Here is a 6,676-nt window from a genome sequence, read left to right as displayed (position 1 = left end):
ATGCTAAATAAAAATATAATAAATATTTATGATAATAATATTAATAAATAATTGAAGTTATAATAGAATAAAACTATAATACTGTAATGTGTTAAATAATTATATTGATAAATACTAATACAAAAAACAATAAAGTATAGAAAATACAAATCTAAATGAATAAATGAAACAATAAAATAATAAAGATATAATAATAATAATTCAATATAATAAACAATCAACTTGATAAATACTAAATTAGATAAAGCCAATGAAAAATATACTTGAATTTCATATCTAAAACACCCCCTATGTCGTTATCCTCCGATTGTTGAAGCAGATCTCCAGCTTGCACCTATCGAGAAGGAATCTGAATATGCTGGAGGAAGATGATTTTCCTCCAGCATAATATCAAATGACATTCTATGACAATTACTGAAAAAACGAAATAGTTTGCCACAGTGATTTGACGGCGGAAAAAGTGTTGGAGATAGGCGGTAGGTACCGCCGACGAATCGGAGGTTGGAGGAAAAATAACCCAGTGTGATAACCCCTTCAAGTTACTCTTTTTCCCTATATCTTTGGCGCGACGATTATCACAATAACTATTCCAATTACACGCGGCCCCGTTGATATGCGACAACGCTCCCCAATCTCTGTAACACTTCTTCTAGAGCCATTGATTCTAGAGAGTAGTTGTTGCTACTCTAGATAGTCCCTAGTCAAAAACAACAACAAAAATATGGAAACAGTTAGTAACTAGATTATTAATGGCTTATGCACATTGTTTCAATTACACGCGAATTAAAATCCATGTTTACAATAGTGTCGATTTTTTTTATTTATATGTTTATTCTATTTGATTTATTTATTGAGAGAGAATGTACTCACCTAACCTATTATTGGTGAAGTAAGACAGTTTTCTTTGATACGATCTTTCATTTTCTATGTTTACAGTTGGATGGCCTCAATCCCCTTCATCTGATATCCTGGATCAACAAATATATAATCAATTAAAGATGAACACTCTATATGATAAAAAAAAAGCATAATAAAAAGACAATATATAAATAAAAAAGCAAATACAGTTATACAAGATGACTGTGGTCATACATACCAAGGCTTTTCCCCCTTACAAGGGAGGTAGCAAAAAAGGAAAAGGGATAAATAACATTCCCACCCATTCCATCCCTAAATACACTCCACTCCCCTCCACCCTCCCTCTTATCTTGGCACCTCCTGGATGACGGGTCATCCCTGCATCTTGTCCACTGCCCTGGGTCAGGCAGTGTCGCAAGACACAGCACATCCACAGCAAGGCCGCTTCATTAAATCGGCGACCCCCCTCTCCGGCCCCTCATGCAGAAAAGAAGACGGGGAGAACTCCCTTCGGGCTGCGTCAAAATTTTCTAACGCATACTACCTTAACCCCATTCCACCTCATGCATCTCATCATCCATATACAACCATTCTTCATTCACCCGTCTTCTGTCCTCTCCCGTCCTTCCTCAACAGACATTCCCCTCTTCCCCAAAGCCCCCTTCACCCCATCCATCCATCTCATCCTAGGTCGCCCCCTCATGTTCACTTCCTACACATCTGCCTTCCATACCTCTTTTACTAGTCTTTCTTCACTCATTCTTTCCATGTGTCCAAACCATCCCAATACTCTTTCATCAACCCTATCTCCCAACTCCCTTATCACCCCCGTTCTCCTCACCTCATTTCTCACTCTATCCAGCCTTGTAACCCCCCCCCCCCATCATACTTCTCAGACACCTCACCTCAAACACATTTAAACTCATCCTCTCTTATGTTCCATGTTTCTGCCCCATACAGTACTGTTGGCACAATTACTCCTTCATAACTCCTTAGCATCCATTCCCAAATGTCTATTTCTCATTACACTTTTTAATCCACCAAGGCATTTACTCGCTTCTCTCAATCTACATTCTACCTCCACCTCCACTCAACTCTTTACTGACACATTCGCACCCTAGTATCTAAAACTATCCACTTCCTCCGGTCACTCTCCGGCTTAATGGTCACTTCTAGTCTGCTACCACTTTCATCCATTGTACATCTCATCACCTTACTTTTACCTACATATATCTTAAACTTTCTTCTGTCACACACTCTCCCAAACATTGTCACCAACTTCCTCAATCCCTCCTCTGATCCTGCTACAAACAGCAGCTGGCTCACCTCCCACTTTTCTCCATTTTCTTTAACCACCACCCTTGCATTTACCTCTTGCACCACCCCATCCATGTATAAGTTGAACAGCCAGGGCGACATAACACATCCCTGATGAAGTCCCACCTTTACCTTGAACCACTCACTCTCTCCATTTCTTATCCTGAAACATGCTCTACTACTCTCGTAAAAACTCTTGACAGCTCCTAGAGGCTTTCCTCCTATCCCGTATATCTGCAAACCTTCCCACAGTGTCTTCCTGTCTACCATCATAAGCCTTTTCCAGATCCATAAAAGCCCCCCCCCCCAAAAAAAAAAAAAAAAAAAATCTTTACCTTTTCCTATAGCTTTCTCACATATCTGTCTTACCACAAAAATCTGATCTACACAACCTCTACCTGTCCTAAATCCATACTGCTCCTTGCCAATTACTCCCTCTGTTCCTCTCCTAATCCTCTCGATCAAGATCCTCACATAAGCCTTCCCAACTACACTTGAGCTAATCCCTCTGAAACTACTACACGCACACTTTTACCCTTTTCCCTTGTAAAGTGGAACTATACAGGCATTCCTCCAGTCCTCTGGCACTCTACCCTCTCTCCAGCAAACATTAAATAACCTCACCAGCCAATCCACCATCACTGTACCTCTTTTTTTTTTAGACATTCTGCATGGCATCCATCCAGACCAGGTGCCTTACCTGCTCTTATCATCTTAACTGCATTCAATTCATCCTTCTTTATTTCTCTTCCATTTTCGTCACTCACGGTCATTTTCTTAGCATTTCCCACTGCAACTATCTTTCCCTCCCTATCCTCCTCCACATTTAGCAACTCCCTAAAATACTCTGCCCATCTTCCCCATATTGCCTTCTCCTCCATTATCATCTCTCCATCTGCACATTTTACCTTTTCTTCTCTACTTGATTTGCCTCATACAAGTAAATTTCCAATTTTAGCATTAGACATCATTAGTCTGAATATGTTTTATCAGTGAAGGTCTGATATAAACACAATTACATCCACATTTTCTTACCTTGGTGGATTTATCTACAATTAATCAAGGAAAAATATCTGTAATGATTTGCTCAAACATTTTTTTATATAAACCGTTAATTTTACACTTACTTTTCCCCCATTGAAAGTATCATAAAAAAATGCCACACTTAAATGAAAGGAGCAAATTGTTTATCTCATTTGCTTTTCTATTCATTTTGCCTTTTTAGAATATGAAATACATTTATGTGGAATATCGTTTCAATTCTTATAATTTAGTCGCAAACTTTTGCTGTTTTGTGCATTTTTTCATAATAATAAACAATACTTTAGCTGTTTATGTACACATTTATTATGTTTGTGGCAAAATTTATGCCAATTCATGAAAAACGCATTGTTGAAAATATTTGCTAATGAAAAATATCAACACGTCGATTTTTTTTATGCTTTTGTCCTGCCTTTGTATACATCACTTCTATCATGTAGACTGATGATACATCAGTCATCATGGAGCCTTGCTTCATGTCTGGCATGTTCTATCAGTCTTTAAGGCCAATCATTAACACTTGCCTACCACACCTTGCATGATTACTGATATAGACATACTTGCATATTTTGAAAATTCTTACCTTTTAAGATGGCATGCCTACCAGATGGATCCAGAAAATTTATTCTCAAGTTTTATACATACACATACCAAGGCTTTTTCCCCCTTACAAGGGAGGTAGCCAAAAAGGAAAAGGCATAAAATCATTCCCACCCATTCCATCCCCAAAAACACTCCACACCCCTCCACCCTCCCTCCCATCTTAGCACCTCCTGGATGACGGGTCATCCCTGCACCCTGTCCACTGCCCTGGGTCAGAAGCAGTGTCGCAAGACACAGCACATCCACAGCAAGGCCGCTTCATTAAATGGGCGACCCCCCCTCTCCGTCCCCCCATATAAAGGAGAGGACGGGGAGAAATCCCTTCGGGCTGCGTCAAAATTTTGCTCACACATACTACCTCACCCCCCATCCATTCCACCTCATGCATCACAACATCTTCCATATACAACCATTCTCCATTCACCCGTCTTCTGTCCTCTCCCGTCCTTCCTCAACAGACATTCCCCTCTTCCCCCCATCCATCCATCTCATCCTAGGATGTCCCCTCATGTTCACTCCCTCCACATCTGCCTTCCATACCTCCTTTACTAGTCTTTCTTCACTCATTCTTTCCATGTGTCCAAACCATCCTAATACTCTTTCATCAACCCTATCTCCCAACTCCCTTTCCACCCCTGTTCTCCTCCTCATTTCTCACTCTATCTAGCCTAGTAACCCCCATCATACTTCTCAGACACTTCATCTCACATTCAAGCTCCTTCTCTCTTATGTTCCATGTTTCTGCCCCATACAGTGCTGTTGGCACTATCACTCCTTCATACAGTCTCCTCTTAGCATCCATTCCCAAATTTCTATTCCTCATTGCACTTTTCAATCCACCAAGGCTTTCACTCGCTTTTCTCAATCTACATTCTACCTCCACCTTTTCCTGCCACAATTGCACCCAAGTATCTAAAACTATCCACTTCCTCCAGTTGCTCTCCCTTAATGCTCACTTCCAGATTACTGCCACTTTCACCCCTTGTACATCTCATCACCTTACTTTTACCCACATTTATCTTCAGCTTTCTTCTATCACACACTCTCCCAAACTCTGTCACCAGCTTCCTCAATCCCTCCTCCGATCCTGTCACAAGCGCAGTGTCGTCCGCAAACAACAGCTGGCTCACCTCCCACTTTTCTCCATTTTCTTTAACCATCTCCAATCCCTGACCCACTACCCTTGCATTTACCTCTCGCACTATCCCATCCATGTATAAGTTGAACAGCCAGGGTGACATAACGCATCCTTGACGAAGTCCCACCTTTACCTCAAACCACTCACTCTCTCCATTTCTAATCCTGACACAAGCTCTACTACTCTCATAAAAACTCTTGACAGCTCCATGCTTTCCTCCTATCCCATATATCCACATAACCTCCCACAGTGCCTTTCTGTCTACCATGTCGTAAGCCTAAAGTTTTATAAAAAAAAAAAAAAAAAAAAGTAATGGTTGATTAGATTCAATTGTAGTGACGCAGCCACAGGTGGTCACACACTTCCCATAGTTGGCAAGAGGTGAATATGAGCTAGCCAATCAGGAGCCAGCAAATGGTTCTCGAGCAGCTAGCAACCTCTCTTGCCAACTACGCTGAGCCACGAGCGACCCTTAAATAGGGCAGCGGCGGCCAGTCAGGGCAGAATAGTAGCAGCCACGGCAGCAGCAACAACATCTCGTCCAGTCTTGTAGCAGTCCCATCGAGCCTCACCGTCATCAGCCGCCACCGCCTCTGACGTTAGGCTCACTGTCCAGCTACGACTGATCAGATCCACTAAGCAGTGGCTATTACTTGTGGTTGTTTTACCAAAGAGATTAGAATAAGAGACCAAAGTGAATTTCATTTTCCCTGGCTTGTTCGAACCAAACCACTACAAATTGGTGACCCCGGAGTCACATCCTTCTACAACTGTTCCCGGCACCCCACAAGATCCTCCCCACCCTACCATGCAATGCAACAATTCTCACCCAACCTTATGTCTCCACAGCTCCATACTCAACCGACCCCACCTCGCCAGGCATCTGACTTCGACCACACCACCCTGCATTCGAGCCCCCCTCCATCAAGGCCCTCCTCGCCAGACATGCCCCCTGATGGAATGACCACACGTTTTGGGCGAGTGATACGAAGGCCACACCGATTCAGCCATGGCGGCCAGTCAGGGCAGAATAGTAGTAGCCACGGCAGCAGCAACAACATCTCGTCCAGTCTTGTAGCAGTCCCATCGAGCCTCGCCGTCATCAGCCGCCACCGCCTCTGACGTTAGGCTCACCGTCCAGCTACGACTGATCAGATCCACTAAGCAGTGGCTATTACTTGTGGTTGTTTTACCAAAGAGATTAGAATAAGAGACCAAAGTGAATTTCATTTTCCCTGGCTTGTTCGAACCAAACCACTACACAATCTTCAATACCGTGCAACAAAATATGTAGGCCACTGCAATCTTTGACATGAAAAGTTATTTCCTGCCACATTCATTTTCATGCCACTGAAAACTAAAGAATTTAAAACCTAGTACTCTTGAATCCATTTAGTTCAGTTTCACATAACATTTGCAATCAAATACAAAACAAATACAAATTCCAGTCTGTATAACGGTGGGAAAAAACAATTATTTGTTCCCATTACATTAATATTGAGTCTTCATCAATTACAAATTATTTTCAAAATTTATTTTACCCTAGATTACTAGACATAAGATTTTATGACAATTCAGGTTGTTCATTGTTGTTGCCAATTGAGTCAGCATTCAAATAAGACACATTTCTGATATTGCTGTAGCTGGCTTATATTTATTTATTGTGGTTCTTTGTATGGCCACATATTTAAAGAGAATTAAGATGAACATATCCCATGC

The sequence above is a fragment of the Oratosquilla oratoria genome, chromosome 30, assembly GCF_046742065.1.
Source record: "Oratosquilla oratoria isolate Oo_2021 chromosome 30, ASM4674206v1, whole genome shotgun sequence".
Classification (NCBI taxonomy): domain Eukaryota; kingdom Metazoa; phylum Arthropoda; class Malacostraca; order Stomatopoda; family Squillidae; genus Oratosquilla; species Oratosquilla oratoria.
The sequence above is the reverse complement of the archived record's forward strand: the minus strand, read 5'-3'. Positions refer to the sequence as shown.